Here is a 20404-nt window from a genome sequence, read left to right on the forward strand (position 1 = left end):
CTCCAACAGGATCATTACACATTGTTGTGCCCGATTCCCTGGATCAACCCATGATTCTATGGTCTTGAGGAACTCTACAATACCACGCTACATGGAGCGACACGCAGGGAACAGATCCTGGCTACTCGGTGAGTCTCATTACATGCATGATGATGTGGGGTATGTGAATTGGCAATGACCTGGCAGGAAGGGGGGGGGGTGTGCGTACGTATCAATGGCATTCCACATCATACGTTTCTCGTCCACATACAGGTGATGCTGGATATCCACTGAAGAGATGGCTCCTCACACCAGTCCGAAACCCACGGGACCAGCATGAGGAGGACTACAACCATGCCCACTCACGTACCCGTGTAGTCATAGAACAGGCATTCGGCCTACTGAAGGGCCGTTTCCGCTGCCTCAGCAGGTCTGGCGGGGCACTCCTGTACCGCCATGAGAAGGTTGCAAAGATGGTGATGGCATGTGTCATGCTCCACAACATGTGCGTACGTAGAAATGTGCCCATGCCCCCTGACGCAGAACTGCAAGCACCTGATGATGGTCATGATGAGGGTGGGGATGTGGCAGCACCTCATGGAGTCTGCGAGGCACCGGAGGCCCGTGACATTCGTCAGCATCTCATTGATGTATGCTTCTAGCACTCACGCCTGGTGGCTGATACATGGACACGGGACTCGTGGCACTGCGTGTGTCTGGGACATGCACAATATGGACTGTACGCCTATGATGGCCTAGTACACAAAGATCAATGTCCACACATCTCATTGGTTGATCGTGCACTTTTTATGGCATATGTGATGTCATGTTGAACACCCTATCGACCCGCCACCCAAGTGAGCCCAACACACCCCCTCCACCCCCCTACCTCCCCCCCGAACACCAGTGTCCAAAGATGCTCATTGTCAGTGGGCTGTCGCTATTGCAAGCCCCCTCTGCGGGTATCAGGGGCACCCCTGCCTGTGGAGCGCAGGTTCCTTCCAGATCTACGTTGGGGGCTGCCCTGGACGGAGCTTGCAACGGATGATGTGTCTGCCTGCTCACGTCCATGCATGTCCCTAAGGGTTTGCGAGAGCTCAGTGAGCACACGGCACACTGCGGCAAGTTCGGCACATACGTCCTTGGCCGTCGCATGCAGTTCCCCCCTGAGGCTCTCGGTGCTTCTCTCCATTTGGACTCTCAGGCTCTCGGTGCTACTCTCGATTTGTGCCCTAAGTGTCTCAGTTGATGTTTCTATGTCTGCCTTAGTGCCCCCACATTCATCAGCATGGTCCTTGAGGAGCGTGGCCAGTTGCTGCTGTTGTTCGATCAACTGGTCGAGGGACTGTTGCCTCTGCTGGGCCAAGGCCATTTGCGGGGGTGTCACAGAGGGGCTGTTGACCTCATGTTGCCTTGCCACAGGGCTTGTGGGGGATGGCCAGTCGTCGTCTTGTGGGTGCCCCTGCGTGGTATCCTCATGTTGTACGGGATGGGACAGACAGGGGGATTGGGACAGGTCATGGATGGATCAGACTTCGGCATCCCCGTTTTCTGTGTCGGAGCATGCTGCCATCAATGGGGTGTCACCTATGGTGCTGCTGCCACCGGAGGCAGTGCCTTCTGTGGCATCCATTGGGGGGACCTGTGGTGGTGGTGTTGTGGGCATGCTGGCTGCTGGGGTGCCTGTTGATGTTCCCTCCTCTGTGCTGCCACCTGATTTGTGCTGCTGCCGTGTCTTGATGCGTGCAGCTGAGGTGGAGGGTCTCTGGCCGTTGTTCTTGGCCCTCTTTGCAGGTGTGCTGGTAGGGGTGTCCTGATGCTCGTCGTTTGGATCGGACCCTGTGGTGGAGTAAAGGAGGGCGAGGGTTATTAATGGGTCTGTGGAATTGGAATGGCATTGTATCACATGCATTGGGGTGGTACCTGAGGGTGATTTGGGTCGGGGCCTTGGAGGTGCTTTGATTTGTGTGTGGAGTGAGGGTGCAGTTGTTTGGCAGCCTGCAGTTAGGGTGTGCCTGCTGCACGTGTAGTGCGTGTATTAGGGGTTTTTAATTATTTATGTATTTATTGTGGGTTTTAACGTGCGCTATCAGGCCGATGTGTGTGGACGTTCTCCTGGACATGTGTTTCTGTTGCACTATGTGGACGCATGGTACTTCACATGGATGGACTGTGTGGATTTGGCATTGTTTTTCCTGGCCCACCTACCTGTATCTTCGGATGTCTGCACTCCTTTCTCCATCCCTCCGACTCCCTCTATGCTCTCCATTCCGATGGTGGAGGCACAGATTTCTTCCCAGGGGGTCAACTTGATGGGTGATTCAGGACCTCCCCCGGTGGCTGTGGCAATGTTGCGGTTGGCAGAGAGTATGCTGCGGACGCGTATCCGCAGGTCGTCCCATCGCTTTCGGCATTGCTGTGGGGTGCGGGGTGCGGTCCCCACCGCACTTACCCGCTGTGCCACCAGAGCCCATATGGCCTTCTTGTTTGCAAGTGCCGTCCTGGTCATTTGCGTGCAGAAGACGACGGCAGCATTCTCCTGGAGGGTCTCTGTTAGCACGGTGAGTTCCTCACGGGAGAAGTGGACCTGCCGCTTGCGGTCGCACGCTTTCTTCGCTGCTTTTCCCATTATTCTTGGTTTCGCTAGGGTGGTTGACGGGTTGGGGTGTGTTTCAGGGTAGTGATTTTAGTGGTTGTGTGGTTTTAGTGTATTTATAGGTGTACGCCGGGATGTTTCCCGTTCCGGGCCCATGTTTTAACTTCCGTTTCCGTATATTTCCGGCCACCGTACTTTCCGGTAGGCGCACACTGCGGTGACCGCTAAGAGGGGTGGCGGTATTGCACCTGGGGCGCCGTACGGCGGCGGTGTGGGCCGTTTTGGGGTCATTTCCGCCATCGCGGACTTTGCACTTCCGCCATGCCGTGGTGCTCGTGCCCGATGGGTCGGAATGGGCCGCACTTTGCTCCTTCGTGCAATGGCGGAAACGCTATTTACGCTGTGGCGCTCCGGTCAGTCGCTTTCCGCCAGGGTCGTAATGAGGGCCACAGTCCTCAACATTAGGACCCACATCAGTAACCCAACATGCCTGCAGTGCTCTAAGGCAGAGCATTTCCCCAATGCCTGTCCTCACGATCCCGATGTTGAGGACGCGCCACTTCAGAACAGAACTGCAGGAACACAGTGGCTGAACAGTACTTCTCAGGTCAGATGTATCAATGTGGGCAAACGAAAATGAATGGGTGATTTGTGAGATGCTCTAAAACAATCTTTAATTCCCTTTAAAACAGAAGATCAAAAGAAAAGAGAAAACGCGCAATCCAACTGGACCCTTTCGCATGGGGTCTGCGACATCTCGTCACAGTGGCCGTTTCACCACATTTTTGCAGCATTTTATTTATTGGGATCAGGCTCCCCTAGGCCGACCTCTCTGGCTCTCCACCACCCACGACCCTAAAAAGCATTAATATATATTCCCTTACATGCCTCCCCTAAAGAACTGCAGCAGAAATTCAGCAAAACGCCTATTTCACCAAATGCGGTATAACCGCTGCAACTTCACGGAGTGCATTCATAAATAAGTCAAGCAGTGTAACTAAACAAAGAAGTGGGCAGTGTAAGTTTCTGTTCATCACTACGTCCTATCTCTAGGGTGTTCCTGTGTTAGGCAGAATTACATGCAGTACCCTTTGGGAACACTACACACAGTTAAGACTACAGGTGTAAGCACAATCTCACCTTTGGTATACGTCTGCAATACACAGTTTTGTGGTAGCAGGGCTGAGCAGACAGGCTTATCTCAAGAGGGATGTGAGCAGTACAAGGTGTTACACAAAGGACTTGCAATCACAGAGGTTCAAACAAACACTTACTCAAGGTTTCTTGGTAAAACAATATTACTTTATTTACACAGTCATTTAGAAAACCTTCCACTAGCAACAAACAGCTCAATATCACACTATAATACATTCCAGTACCAAACCAATAAGTTTCTGAACAAGTTAGGCTCCCCAGAAATGTGAGCAAAATGGCACTTCAGTAACTTTAAATGGGAGTAAAAAGATACATGTTATAGAATTAAACACAAATACTTTCTTAGGAAGGGCAAATAGTTTCAGTTCACTACAAGAGGCAATTCAAATGGCCTGACCCAAAGTCAATGGATCAGTGTCTTGGATAGGATAGCACAGTTCTGGTAGTAAACGGTTAAGTGTTTGCCAATGTTCTTAGAAGTGGTTTGCACGAAAAAGAGTTATGCTATCTGAAACTATATTGCCACAACTGGAGGGAATCTTCTGGAAAACTGTACTTGGGCTGCCTGAAAGCATACCTATAGCCATCGTATGAAGAGAACCAGCCTTAACATCGCTCAAAACTAATACTCTTTGGAAATCAATTTCCCTGTACTGTAGAGGAAAATCCGAAGGGTGGCTTTGCAGTCTTAAAACAGGCAATGTTAGATCCGAGAGAGAAGCAGCTGACAGAATGGAAGGAAATATGCTTGTTAACTTTGAGAAACATAAACGAAACAGAGGATTCCATGATACGTGACCCGGATAAGATAAAAAAAAAACTGTATATTAATGATTTGATTGACACGCAGGAATCAATTTACAACTACAAATACTATGACGAATTCTGGTGCCGGCCACGAAAGTTAAATGATCTTCCAGGATACATAAAGATCTTCCCTAACCACTTCCTTAGAATGCAATATCTGCGTATATGCTTGAACCCTTTTCCATCAAATCTAAGGTTAAGTGAGAGAAAAGGCCCTATTGCTACAGCTACGCCCAGACTATGTTCAGAAATCAACATAATTGAATCAATCCAACATCTGCTCTTGAGCTGTCCAAAGCTGAAAGAGGAAAGAGAATCAGAAATGGGTAACATTTTGAAACAATATTGCAACAGATCTATTGAAGATTGGTGGCTAGTCCTGATAGAGGGTGAGAAAACGCATATCACATTGGCGGTGTCGAAACTTCTGTTAAGAATTCAAGCAAGACTAGACTTGGTTAACGGAGAAGATAAATAGCCTTCTGGAAATGGTCGGAGATGATTAGATATTTGTATTCCGACATGACCAGTTCTGTGCACCACAAACTTTGCTATCCTTTTACAATTCGTTTTCTCAGTTCTCTCTTTAAAAAAAAAGAAAAATGTTAATAAGTGAGAATGTATTTCTATTCTATGTGTAAGGGAAGAAAATTGGAACAAAGAAGTTTTAATTTTTTTCTATTGACGAAAAGTTTTCTATTTTTTTGTAAACCATAAAATGTCAAATAAAAAAATAATTAAAAATAAATAAAAATAGTTATATGTCGGATTAGGAGCGAACAAGACTCCAAAGTTGGGAAAGTTTCACAAACTTTCACCGCGGCAGAGAGGATTTCTCAACAGCGTTTGCACAGTACCTTGGTTATAAAGAAAAGCTCTAGCTGTGGCAATTGTTCCTGGCAGTTCCTGCAGATCTCGCTGTTTCTGGGCCTCAGTCGTCGGGAGGTTCGTGCACTGCACAGGGACAGATCCACAAGCTTGGCAAAACATCGGTTTAAGGTGTGAGTGACTTAAAGTCCACATGCTGGTAACCTTCTCACTGGCTATCCCGTTTTCAACAGCACTCTGAAGAAAATTTGACCCGTATGGAGATGGTTTCCAGGTGGCTTGCGAGTTAGTTGTTCCCACCAGCTCAAGGGAAGAAGTCGACCTTGAAGGGGCTTCTCTGTTGAGGGAGTTTCAGGCTATTCGGACCTGCAGCAGGGCTTCACTGGGCAAACCAGCGGTCCAGGAGTTGCAGCAGGCGTCTTCCTTCAGATCGTCTTCAGGTCTTTCGTTCCAGTGGTCGACTCTGCCCTCCAAGTCCCAGAGAACTGCTTTTAAACAGTTTCCTCCCATTAATTCCAGCCTGGCTGCCACTCACCCTGCAGGGTGGCTGTCTTTGCCGGACAGTCAGCCAGGCAACTACGCCAGAGTGCATTCAGGTCTACTAGGAGACTAAGCACATGGAGTTTCAGGCACCTCCCTCACATACTGTCCACCCCAGACACTCAGGCGCCAGAGGAGGGACCAAACCTTGTTTGACGCGCAGAGACAAACACTAGAAGGACCTTTCCAAAAGGAAATGGCAAAAAAAGTTGATCGGAACCTGTTTTTACAGAGGGGGCTCAGACGCCATCTTGGAAAACATGGCTCCAGTGGATTTTAGCTACCAGCGCATTTAAACAGGTCACGGTCAGGAAAATCATGGTAATACCACTGCCACCACCCATTCTGAGTGCTACATGTGTTTTCTAGGCATAGGGAATACTAGGTATTCCCTCCAGCACTCTGCTGTAAGGCGTGTGTGCTGGGACTAGCAATTTAAAAAGACTAGCAAAGGCAATTTAATTTTACATTCACTGGGAGACAGTAGTCAGTCCCATAGAAGGTTTTTAAACCATTGGGAAGTCTGAAAGACATCCCTGTGCCACTGCACTGAGGGTGCTGTGTGACACACAAGAAAAAGATGATGCCTCTGGAGTTTTCTAAAACTCCATATCCAAATTACACAAAATAAAACACACATCAAAATACACGAAAGAGTGGGAAAAAAAGGCACACACTCTTTCCAGGTAAAAAAATGAAGCCGCCAAAATCCAGCAACGGTAAGGGAAATTAGCAAATTTATGAGAATTCTCCCTAACATCCTGCCACTTTTCTGAACTATGAGTATTTCTGCTCATAGTGGTTGATCACTTCCTAGAAGTTTGCAGTATTGGAAGCATCACTCCCAGTAGGTGGCAGGAGTGTGTAATACTTGACAGCACTTGCGCACTAAACTGAGTACTGACCATACCTGCCTAACCTCCAGGTTTTTCCCTCAGACTGAGAGTTTTTAACCATTTCTCAGGGTCTCAGGGGAAGACCCTGGAATTTCAGGGTTTTTGATGCAGTTTCCGGGTGCGGTCCAATCCTCCATCTGAGTGGCTGCAAAAGACTGCTACCAGTAGCCAATCGGGTGGAGGTGTGGGCGGGATCCGGAAACGGCGCAAATATTCGTTCCTGTGCACTATGTGAGCCCTTGCTGGGGGGCAGTTTTAGTCGCCCAATGTTTTGGTCTCCCAATGCGAACGGTAATTAGTGCTTTCAATCCGATGTCATTGGATTGAAAGCAGTATTACCGTGTTTATTTTGCTTCAGCTTTCATTCTTTTTTGCCAGCTTGCCTTATGTTTTAGTTGCCCTAAATTGAAGGACGACTAAAACATAAGGCAAACTGGCCAAAAAGAATGAAAGCTGAAGCAAAATAAACACTGTAATACTGCTTTGACACCGGATTGAAAGCAGTATTACCGTGTTTATTTTGCTCATATTGCCGTTTTAGTCTATTTTTGTTGGCCTCACAGTGTGCCTGTAACTCTATGCAATAGACCCTTTGAAATTGAACTTATCGGATGTGTTCCATCATTTTGATGTGTATGTGGATGGTTGGGTTGCACTCATGCTTTTGCAATATTGCCACAATGGCACACCAGAAGGGTGGTGCAGTAATAGACTCCATAAATGGTTGAGGCAGTGGACACTAGATTACAGGATGGCAAAAGCCAACACAATGGAATTGTGGGTCGAGATGTGCCATAGATGTGCCCTGCATTCCAGCTGCCAACTGCCTTGTAGGTTTAGACATGCTGCCCTGCAATTAGCACCTCATGGATATCACATGTTGGAGACGTAGGTGGTATGTCAGCCTCGCTACAATAACCGAGTTAACCTTTTTGACAGCTGGGCGGAGTGTGTGGGCAGAGCCGTGTGCAAATGGGCGGAGTCTTGTGTGAATGTGGTCAGGGCATACATCTCAGGGCTTTTGGTTTTCAAAGGTAGGCAGGTATGGTACTGACTGCATAAACTTTCCCCAGGCCCATTTGTATGTCTATATTGCATTAATCAATGTATTTATTGAGAGCTTGTAACAGGCTCATATAATGGCACACAGTGCACTTCAGAGCAAGGAACAAAGATTTGGAGTAGGTCAAAGCTGAGCTTTCATTTGAAAGAAAACATTTTCGTCCCAAAAAGGAGGGGACTCCAGAGTTTGAAACAGCGCAACAAACCGATGACTTATGGTTTCTTGGGAATTTGACGATAAAGGGAGGTGCGGATGACTCTCGCTAATTGATGCTTCTTAATGCAAGTTTAAAGACAGGTACAGCCATTGCAGTGTAATGTAATGTGGGAGAGTATGACCGAGGCCAGTGTAAATCCTCCAATGTCTGCGTGATGGCACGCGCGCACTTGATGCTGAAGGCTAGACTTGCTCTGAATGACTTGGAATTTGGCTGTGGTCGATTGGGGATGTCCGAAGTAGAGGGTGTTGGTGTAGTCAAGCATGACAGCTCTGATTAGGGGTGTTTTTGGTTGCTAAGAAGAGATGTTGTTGCAGGACAGTTTGGGGTTGTAGCTGCTGGGAGCCATTTTCAACCCAGAGTTCACTGAGCATGGCATATTACTCGGTTGATGTCTTTGCTCGTGTGTATTGAGTACATTAGAGACATCAGTTTGGACACAGTTCTTATACCATTTTCTTGAAGGAGAATATCAATGATCCCACACAGGCTTCTGAAAATTCTGTATGGCAAGTAAAAGGGAATTTTAGCCTACTGAACAATGCAAGACATGTGAATTCTCAACCTCCCTGCTTCCACACATATACACTACCCTCCAGTATTTACCCATCTTCATCCTTTTCTTTGGGTGCGTATTCCCAAAGTGAGGTAATACATAGGCTGTGTTAGAAACATTCTGAGTGTTACGAGCCATTGCTTTATTTTTTTAATGTTGTATCTGGCAGCAAAAAGCCCCTTCACCTTGGAGCTCATCTCTGCCCTCATGATTTCATTTGTGTGCAGAACCAGAAGCCATGGGAGTACAACAGAGTCGAGTTGCAGTGCACTAAGTAAGAAAGTGGTCCTCAAAAAGGTGCTTTAAAGGAAATAGCCAAATGGGGTGAGATGGTGGCGATCCAAGTCGCTTTAAAGGTTAATTGTTTGAGTGAGTACATGGTTGAACTCAGCAATCAATGCTCGCCATTGCATCAATCATGGTCATCTGAATGTTGCATCCTCGGTAGACTGGAAACCCCCATCGAAAAGGTCCACATTAACACCTTGCAAGAGGTTAGAGGGCACATAACCACAAAACATTATCTTGCACTTTGCAGGAGGCTAGCTCACCTCAGCCTCCTAAATATTAGGGAAATCAGGCACCTCCTTCTGTTCAACACTGCCAAGCATCACTTAACTACTCTTGTCTTCTCTAAACTGGACTACTGTGCATAACTTTGCTACCAGGACTCTCTTTGAACTCCCTCACGTCACATCTACTTCCTCGTACCGTCACCAAGCTGGATGGCTGATGATGCAAAACAGGGCCAGATTAAAATCTTTTCTCCTGGTTCACAAATCTACCCACGGTAAAGAACCACTTCATTCATCCTCCTCTATCCATCTCTATAAGCCTTCTCGTAACCTCCAATCGGCCTCCTCACCCTCCCTGTGCTTCCTATCACTTCCGCTCCTTCTCTCTTTTTCCCCACTTGCATGGAATTCTCTTCCCCTGGACATCCGAGCAACAATCCACACAGATGTTTTCAATGCCATACTAAAACCCTACCTCCTCGCCTCCGAGTTACCCTCTTAACCTACCTATCATCTGCCTGCTAGCTAACATTTATCCCTCACCTGTAACATGCCTCAGTCCCTCACTTCCTCGCCTCCACTCTAGCACCTCACCCATCATAGTAGTATCCCGAGCACAGCTTGCCATGCCACTTACCTGCACTTAATCATTTCCAATGTTGATTGTCCTTAATCTGTGTATATCTACTTATGTATTGTCCCAGTGACTGTTCCATTTACTCCTCTCCACAACTTGGTCAGAATGTCCCTCAAACTCACCCCATTGTAAGAAGATCACTGTTTCCTGTCAAATCTGATTTCCTATCTATTGTACGTTCATTTGTGATCAAAAGAGCATTGTTCCTCCTGTAGATAAATAAATCAAATACATTGCACATCACTGAGGCACCCCAATCAGTTTAATGTGCAAGCAAGACATCACCCATGAGTCAACATATCATGCCAACCGACCACGCACAACATTGGGCCAAGACTTATGAATAAAACATACCGCCGAGCATCATACAGTGCAGAAAGTAAATTTGAACTGCAGTGCAGAATGACTTTGAACCCAGATCAAAAATAACATTAACAGAAGTCAATTGTTTCACCGCCTCGACCGGTAAAAATAACATGAAACTAAAAAGGTAGAAAGGACTTGAACCCATCACTCCCTTTTTTTCAAAGTCTAACCCAATCAATTCAAAGCACTATCACACATTTCAACCAGTGTCTTTTCATTTGGCACAATGCATATTGCACAAATTAATGGATGTATTAGGGATATAGTGGTAACAACCAAGCTAGGCAGTAACCAGAGGACCATTTGTTTTTACCGGCCATGCCGATCATGAGCACTGAAGTTTTACATTATTAGTTGTTTTTTTTTTGTATTCTACATGTGGAATATATTGCATAACTATCAGTTGTAATACCATAAATAGAAATATAAGGTATTTCACCATAATTTTACCTCCAACTAAAAGGTGGTGGTGAACAGGTTTTCTCAAACCCCATCGCATCACAAAAGCCATTGTGTGTGAGCGAAGCGGTGCCTTAGCACATCCACTGCATTGTTAAGCATGGAAGATGTGTATATTGTATTTATCTGTGTCTTTTGTATGGCATTAGTGTCGTCAGTGGGCCCTTGACAGCACTTCAGAGTGGGGCAACACAAGAGGTTGTAGCATAAACAGGCAATAAGGAAAGGAGGGAACATGGCAATTGGCTTGTGTAGCCGCAACAAATGGTAAACTCACTGTTCAGCGTACACCTAGTATTTGGATTCACCCCAAAGGAACAGTGGAGCTGTGATACCAGAGTGAGCTGAAAGAATTTAGGAATAGATGAGTCTTAAGAACCCCACGGAGCCATAGAAAGTCACTGGCTGGTCCAAGGTGGAGGGTGGGTTGCAGAGGGTAGACACCCTAAAGCCACAGACCCTTCTGAGTATTGTTTCTCCATGGGAGAGCAGTGGCATGAACCACAACTGCCCATATGCATGTCAAACCCAATTCTAAACTGGCAGATGGTAGTTCAGAAATGCTGCACTAGTCAATTCATAATCCAGGCAGACCCATCAGGACACCACTTAGGGAAACAAATACTTCTTACATTATAACTAGTGCAAATACCACCATAGCCTTAGTGACATGTTAAGCTCTTTTCCACTTTCCTTCATGATGAGCAAACACCCTAAACCTCAATTAGGAATGAATTCTTCTCCAAATCTGAACCAATAAATAATTGTGATAATTGATTCTGAATACATGAAGCCCTCTGTTCATCTTTGCTAACGCTGGTAGTAGGGGTGGCTCGTCCATAATGGGTGACGGGGTGCCAACCCACCAGAACCCTCTCCCCTTATGAAGGAGCTGCACCAGCCCAGGAGCGCTCCATAGTTCAGTTCCCCCAGATGCGCATACTGAATGAGCAACGCAAGACTGGGGCGTTTTGCTACCCTAGCCTTGCCCGACCACCTCCCTGATTGGCTCCTCAGGACGTGTGTAGCAGTCTAGTGAGCCGCAGCACACCACGCTTGCCATTCCATCCAGGCTGAGAGGGTGTCCTGATTCCACCTGCATCCATCTGGTGAGACCCTCCTTTGGGCCATTTGCTGTGTTTACTGTGTTACTTTTGTAGTGTAACTGTACTGTTGAGTACTATAAAATTGAGTTGTGAAAAGTAGGCCTTTTCTCCCACATTCAGGAATCTCAAACTTAGGTGTGTCTCATCTGCTTTTAACAATGATGTGCTTTTTGTGAGCTCCTTAATCCTGAGTGTTCTCGTCTTGTCCTATTGCCCAACTTGCTTGCCTATCACTGTCTTGCCTGCCTACTCCTCATCCTCGCTAGTGTCTCCCCCTCTCATTTTCACCTCTCTCCTCTCCCACCCACCCTATGGTGCTCTCTGTCCCTCCTATCTTTTCAAACTCATTCTCTATTGACTATCCTGCTCTCCTAACTAAATATGATAGGAAGAAGTTTAAAAAGGACATCCTGGTCTCCAACCCAGGCCTCCCTATCGCTGGCACCTACACTAGTGCCTCCTCCAAGGAAACTCTCACCGACATCCTCTTTGTCGTGCCTTCGCCAGACCTATGGACCCTTCATATGGTCTCTGTGCTCTCTCCTTTCGCCTCTTCTCCCATTAATGGTGGCACCCGTTTGGATGCCCTCCTGGCATCCTTCCTCTCCTCTAAGGTCATCATTAATGTTTACTCTAATGGGACCGTCTTGGTCCAAGGCTCTCAGGCCAACCTGCACCTTTTTGATAGACGCTTCCCGTGCATCATCAACTTCCATTCTTCTCCTGCTGTCCCCCCTCCCCTTTCCTTGGCTACCTTGCCTTCCCGCTCCCTCACTACCCCCTCTCAGGCTCCTTCTACACCTCTGCAGGGGGTACCTCTGATCTTTACCCCTCCCCAGAAGTGCTCCACATTGCCACTCTTAACTCTCGCTCCGCTGTCAAACATTCCTCTGATATCTGCCGCCTTCTTGAAGAACTTGACCTCAATGCCCCTGGTCTCACTGATACATGGTTCACGGCCAGCTCTGTCATGAGCTTTGACATGCTCCTACCTGACGGCTACAAGATCCTCTCCGCACCCAGGCCCAACCGCTCTGGTGGGGGTGTAGCCCTTATCTTCACTGAGTGGATTCTTGCCTCTGTCACTCCTACGCAGGCCTACTCCTCTTTTGAATGCCTCGTCTACAGGCTCTCTCTCTCCCCTAGCCATTCCCTTACTGAGGCTACTATCTATCGGCCACCTGGTCAGATTTCTTCCTTGCTGTCTGAGTGGGCCGACCTCTCCTCCTCACTCCTGGACTCAACCACTCAACTCCTCCTTCTTGGAGACTTCAACATCCACCTGGATTCCTCCTGTCCCCCATCTGGATTCTTCGCGACCTCTATGACTTTCTCTCACTCACCATTCTCCCCTCTGGCCCGACTCATTCTGCAGGGCACTCTCTCGATGTTCTGATCTCCTCAGACACTCCCCTCTCTCCACTCCTCTCTCCTGGAGTGATCACTTTCTCCTATCCTCCCACCTCATTCTCCCTACCCCTCAGGCCAAGCCCTATCCATCACTGCCACCCACCTTCTCGGTCATCCGACCCATGAAGCGCGTGTCAGTTGAGGCTTTCGCCGCCACCTTGTCACCTCCTCCTCCCCCTTTGGCTGACTCTCACCCTGACACAGCCCTCTCCACGCTCCACTCTTCTATATCTGATACTCTTGATATCCTTGCCCCTGTCATGAGAATCCGCCTGAAGCCCAAAGCCAAGTGTAACTCCTGGTATGACTCAGACCTCATCACCCTAAAACGCAAGTGCATGGTGGCCGAGAGGAAATGGCATGCTTCAAGTTCATCCTCTGACAAATTGGCCTGCCCCCTGCTGCAAAGGCAATACCGGCCCTCCGTCCTCACCAAGAAGAGAGCGCATATCCAAACCCGCATCTCTGCAGCATCTAACAACTCGGCTGAACTCTTTAAAATCTGCAAGGAACTGGCCAATCCTGCCGCAGTCTCTACCTCTCCTGTCCCTTCCCAGGCCCTCTGCACGGCACTGGCTTCTCACTTTATTTAAAAAACTCAGGACATCCTGTTCTCACTCTCCTCCTATCACCTCCCTCCCCTCTATTCCCTGTTCTTCCTCTGTCCCTTCTGCAGCCACCCCCCCTCCATCCTTCTCTGCCTTTCCCCTTTTCTCTGTAGACAAGGTTTCTAGACAAGTCCGATCTATGAAAGTCGCGTCGAAACAGGCTCACCCCTGTTCCTCCAAAACTATCTAGGACCACATGGACTCCCTGGCTCCTGTCCTGGCTGATTTCTGCAATCACTCCTTCGCCACTGGAGTCTTCCCATCCCCCCTGAAGCACTACCTGGTGCACCATCTTCTTAAGAAACTCTCTGCCGACCCCTGCTGCCTGGCTAACTATCGCCCAATCTCCATCACTCCCTTCCTGGGCAAGCTCCTTGAGAAACTGGCCATCTCCCAGCTTAATCTCCACACTGAATCTGGTGGTTATCTCCATGATCATCAGTCTGGCTTCAGAGCTGCCAGAAGCACAGAAACTGATCTCCTGAACATCTGTGAAGACCTGCTCTCCAACTTTGACTCTAACACCCCGTGCGTTCTCATCTTGCTTGATCTCTCTTCTTCCTTTGGCACTGTCAACCATGCCATCCTGCTCAACCGTCTCCATAATAACCTGGGCATCACTGGTCAGGCTCTGGCGTGGCTGACTTCTTACCTCTCCGACTGACCCTCACAGGTCCAACTTGGGTCCTTCTTCTCCAATATCTTTTTCTCTACGTGTGGTGTCCCCCAGGGATCTAACCTCTCTCCCTGGCTGTTCAACCAATACCTGGCACTCCTTGCCCAACGCATCAACCGTCTCTGCCCCAACTTTCAGTGCTATGTGGATGATACCCAGCTCATTTTCATCGGCACACCCACTCCCTCCTTCCCTGCAGCTCTCTGGCCGGCCTCTCTTGGTCCTCTTCCTGCTCCCAACTGCAAGGCTAAAAACCTGGCGGTCATCTTCTACTCCACACTCTCCTTCTCTACTCACATCTCTAAGAAGTCACACTACCAGCTGCACCTCCTCAGAGGTATTCTTCCTTTCTTCTCCTTCCCCCAGAAGCTCACTGTCTCCAGAGCCCTGGTTCTCTCTAGGCGGGACTACTGTAACAGCCTCTATCTAAATTTGCCTGCCTCTACTCTCTGTCCTCTGCAACTTATCCAGAACAGGACTGCCAGACTTGTCCTTGGCCTCAAGCCCAGGGATCGTATCTCTCCAGGACTGAAATCTCTGCACTGGCTCCCAGTGGCTGTTACGATTAAGTCCAAAACCCTCTGCATTGTCCACACGGCCTTCTGGGGACTCAATACCTTCAACTCTCTCTTCCTAAATATCTTCCTTCTCGAGCTCTTCGCTCATACGCCTCCAACTCCCTCAGGGTCAGTCGCTTCTCCAAGCAACAAGTTGGTGGTAGATCTCTCTTTGGCAGGGGCCTCCCTCTAGAACTGCCTTCCTGCCTCCCTGAAACCTCAGGAGAACCATCTCCAGTTCCTGAAGCACCTCAAAACCTTCCTCTTTGCTTCTGCTTTCTCTCCCCCTCTCCCCTGCTGAATCCCTGACAGAGACTGCACTGGTTACCTGGTCATCCTTTCTGATCTGGGGCCCAGGCCCTGCCAGTTGCCCACCTGCACTGCCTCCCTGGCAACCCCTGCACCTGGAGACTTTTTTCTGTATCCCTACAGTCCACCTACCAGCACTTTTTTCTGCACTGACCTTGCACTTGCCACCAGCTGGCTGTTTTATTTAACTTATTGATTCTACTATCCCATGTACTGCACTTTCCCCTCTCCCTTCCCCCACTCACTTTTCCCTTTCCCTCTTCCCATGCACTTGCACGATCTGAATGACACCTGGCCTAGTAGGATTGTTGTCTGTCTTCCCTTTGTTCCTCCTCCCTTGTCTTGTTGCACCTTGAAACACTTGTGTATAGGCGCTTTAAATACCATATCATATCGTATCATACACGCTGCAACTCTACCCATCATACACTTCCATCCCGCCAACCCTGCATGACCCACCCTAAGGCGATTCAAAATTGTTCCCTCCTTTCGTGCCAACTCTACACCCCCCTCAAACGCCCGAACCTGCACCTCGCTGCACACTGCATATAACTGCCGCCCCTTTGAACTCATATCCCACCGATCCTGCCACACATCTTTCATTTTGCCACGCACCATCACCTGTACCTCAGCCACACTCAATGGGACTTTCACATCCACCTCCCCCCTGAATGGGGCCCCATGAGCAGCCTGATCTACCAACTTATTATACAAGACCCCACTATCCATTCTCTATACTTGCTCACATTCGATAACTGTATACTTTTCAACTTTCTAACTATGATTCACAAAAGCACCATGCACCTCCCTATCTCTCCTCTTTCTGTCTAGGCCTTTCGGTCTGCCAATCAGTTCTTACTTTCTTGTCCTCAGCCCCCTTGTGCACAGCCCCATTTCCGTTTGTTCTCTCTACTGCCACACACGCGTTGGAACTCCCTCCCTCTTGACATCAGATCCTTACCTTCATTACACCTTTTCCATACACGTCTCAAAACTTAACTCTTTAAGTCAAACTCTCAAACCTGACTTACTTGCTCCTTATTCTTCATTTCTCTGGGCTCTTTGTAACAACAATACCCGAATTGTGTACCATTTGTTGACTTGGTTTGTGCAGCGCTTTCGTGAAAGTGTTTTATAAGTTAATAAAATACAAAATAGTTATGATAAAAGCAAGCATTTTAAGTGTTATTACTTGGCTAGAATAGCATTTTGAGGGCAGCCAGTCTAGCCATGTCTTACTGTAGAATGTCATGTTTTACTGCATGGCAATGATAAACTTAGCATTATATGTTTCATTAATTGGCTAGACTGTCATTTTGGCAACGCAGTCTAGCCCTTTCTTACTGTGGCATGACATTTTGTATTACTGTGTATCTATGATAAAGTAAGCATGATATGTGTTACTTGGCTAGATTCGGCATTTTGGGGCATCCAGTCTAGCCCATTCTTACTGTGGCATGTTTTTTTATTCAGGGCAACTATGATAAAGGAAACATGATAGGTGTTATGTGGCTAGACTGGCATTTTGGGGCAGCCACTCTAGCCATTTTTATTACCGTGGCATGACCTTTTTACTGGGCATCTATGATACACCAAGCATAGCATATGTTATTACTTAGCTAGACTGTCATTTCTTAGCAGCCTCTCTAGCCCTTTCTTACTGTTGCATGAAGTTATTTTACTGGGCATCTATGATAAACCATGCATGTTATGTGTTACCTGGCAAAATTGGCATTTTGGTGCAGCCAGTCTATTCCTCTCTTTTGGCATATTTTTTAAACTGAGCATCTATGATAAAGCAGACATGTGCTGTGTTATTACGAGTCTAGACTTGCCTACAATGTGCAGCCAGTTAGGAGACGTTTTCCTATTGCGTCATGGCATTTTTACAGGCAAAGCCAACAGGAGTATGGTCTTTTGTGGGGATACTGCCATATATTGGCAGAGCAAGTGTGGATGTGTTTTCTTATAGTATCATTACTGCCATCATGTGAAAGCAAACATGAGCATGTTCTTTTTTTTTCCTTTTTTTCAAAACACTTCATATAGGAACTCTGTCAATTAATGGGAAATGTATAGGCACAGCTAGTGAGAACATGTTTTAAACTGGCATATATTGTGGAAGAAGGAATCATGAAAATGCATTGGGAAATGCTCTGGTGGACTGTTGGTGACATGTAGCTATTGCATTTTGGGGTTGGAGTTTCTCTACAAACCCAATTGCAAGTTGGCTTTTTACACAGTTGTTCACAGATAGTGTGCTGTACAGTGCAACATTTTAACCCAATATTTTTTGTACATTTAATTTCTTTTAATTTAATGTTGTACTTTTAAAATACATCTGCAATCCTCACACAATTCATCAACATAAGACATATCATACTTGTCATTAAAGGCTGACATTCCGCCTTAGCCATCAAATTTTGCATTTCACAATTAGCCAGTGAGACCTTTTTGCAAATCCATCTAGTTCAAGATTTTGACTCTATGTTGTTTTGTGTTAGCACGTGTCTGGGGTTGCTGTTGCTACTCTTGTTCAGAGGAGAATTGCTTAGCATTTTGGTGCTGGACTGCCCTAGGGAAGGACAAAGACTGATATGTTTTAGATATTTCTCCTCTGTGAAAGATAGTGAGCTCATGACTCTGGGTAAGTCTGGGAAAGTCTCCCGTAACCGGGACTAATGTCCCGCAGAGGGACTCCCAGGGCCCCCCCCCTGTTTTTTACATATTTAATTAACTTTGGGTCTCAGCCTAAGCTACTAGGGGAATGCAGACATGGACCCCTTGCTCACTATTCTTAGAGGGACACAGCTCCACCCTACTGATGAGGTCCAACCAGACCGAAAAATGTGTCTGGGGTTGCTGTTGGTACTCTTTTCCAGTGGAGAATTGCTTATCATTTCAGTGCTGGACTGCACTAGGGCAGGACAAAGACTGAGATGGTTCAGATATTTCTCCTCTGTGAAAGCTAGTGAGCTAAAGACTCTGGGTAAGACTCTCGGAACCGGGACTAATGTCGGATAGAGGGACTCCGAGGACCCCCCTTGTTTGTTGCGTTTTGTGTTAGTAGATCATTCACTTGTGCTAAAAAGACGTTTAGTGCCTAGATTAATATTTTGTTAGTTCCTTCTGAAAATACCAACCACCAATCTTCACCACACAAGGATGGCTTTTCTGATATGTGCACTCCCAAGTGTTTAGTTGTCACGATTTTGAGTCTCGGGCAGAATAAAGTCTTTCAGAGTTTCGTCAGCACTATTACTCAATCTGCTTTTTAAGTCCTCCATTTGGTTCTTGTCTCTCAATCTTCGTGTTTCTTAGGTTCCAAATAGGTTTAGCCGAAATTTCATGATTATGGTTCTTTGGTGAATGCCTGGAAACTTCTCCAAAGAACTAGGTAGTTTATGCAAAGCTTTTGTTTCTGGGGCAACATGTTTCATAAATATGTGACGTGATCTCTGATCAACAGTGTTTACCCAGTCCTGAAGCCACAGTTTTTTTTTTTTTAACTGAGATTGGGTTTACTAAAAGTGTGTTGTTATCGGTATCAAGATCATCAAGAAGATTTTCACATCGATCACCCTACTGACATGAGATTGTTTCATCTCTCTTACCTCCTGGGTTATACAGAATGTCAAATTGTGAAGGCTGATTCGCATCAAGCATCTTTCGGTATAGTGACAGCATGTTCCAGGCCACTCTTGCATTAAAAGAGGTCATCCCCAGCTCATATTCGCCAAAATGTATTTTCGAACAAGTCCAATAGAGAATACGAACTGCCAGTACACGTTCAGCTCCATATATAAGAGCAGGCAAAACCTTTTGTTTGTAGAAGTTGACTGTTGTTTTTAGTGAGAACTTGGCATATTTTCTGTTTATTGCCAAGCCTTGGGCAGCTAGATGTTTACATTTGGCTTTGACCTTTTCCACCTATGGTGCATCACAGATGCTGCTATTGATCCACATACCCAAATATTGGGTTTGGTTCAAACATCTGAGAATTTAAATCCCCAAGTACCAATGTGGCTTCATTTTGGAGCCTCCTTTTTTTCCTCTTAGATTTTGGAGTATTACAAGCTCCGATTTTGCAGGGTTGATTTTTAACCCGTTGGCAGCTACATACTTTTCAAAAGTGGATCATTTTCGACGGAGGCCGATGGGGTGACATCTAGAAGAACCAGGTCATCTGCATATAGCTGTGGATTTTTGGTGGAAATGCTGCCACGTCTTCCAAGCTTGCTCCAATATCTGATATAAACAAATTAAACAGAATGGAGGCAAGTGAACACCCCTTTTTCACGCCTCTAAAGGTCTTAATAGGGGTAGATAACGTTCCTGCACCCAATATAAAACAAAACATTCTCTGGGTTGTGGAGGAGGTCCCAAATAAAGCCTGCACTCCATCACCCATTTCAAAGTACCAGGAACGTTCACACCAAAATATGTGAGGTATGATGAGCAAATAAACCAGCAGAGAGCCGCAGTAGGGCTCTGCCCAGTGCCCATCAGAAGAACAACACCTGTTGAAGTACCAATACGCAGAAAACCATGGACAGTAAGGTATCCATTGAGAACACCCTACCAGCACAGCAAAAAAGACGAAATGAAGATTGTCTAAGTACCGTCCCAGAAGAAACCAAAAAGGCCTTGATGAAAGATGAATGGTGACGTCACAAAGGCCCGGATGGACTCGCAGATAGAAGATATGATGACCCAAAGATGACACATAGAGACGAAATTACATGAATACGGATAGCTAGAAGAAGAGAACGATGTTGAAATATAAAGAAGCTTAAGCTGTAAGCAGGATGAAGACATTCAACCAGCTAACGCCTGTACATATGCTTGAAACCGTAGAAAGTTAAGAAAACAGTGTGGCTTGCTATGCTAAGTAGAAGAATAGAGTGGCAAGCACCATTATACATAATCTACCTCACAATGAAGCACAGTATTATAAAGCAAGTCTACATCACACAAAAAGCAGAATCAACTCAGGTTACTAGAGGCCAAACAGGACAAGATTCGTATTCCAGCTAAACGAGAAGAGACGGCTAAATCAAAACTCAGCAGATGCAACTTGCGCCAGGAAGAGCCAAGGTCAGACCAATAGAAGGAACGAACAGT

The sequence above is a fragment of the Ambystoma mexicanum genome, chromosome 1q, assembly GCF_040938575.1.
Source record: "Ambystoma mexicanum isolate Mex_15411 chromosome 1q, UKY_AmexF1_1, whole genome shotgun sequence".
Classification (NCBI taxonomy): Eukaryota; Metazoa; Chordata; class Amphibia; order Caudata; family Ambystomatidae; genus Ambystoma; species Ambystoma mexicanum.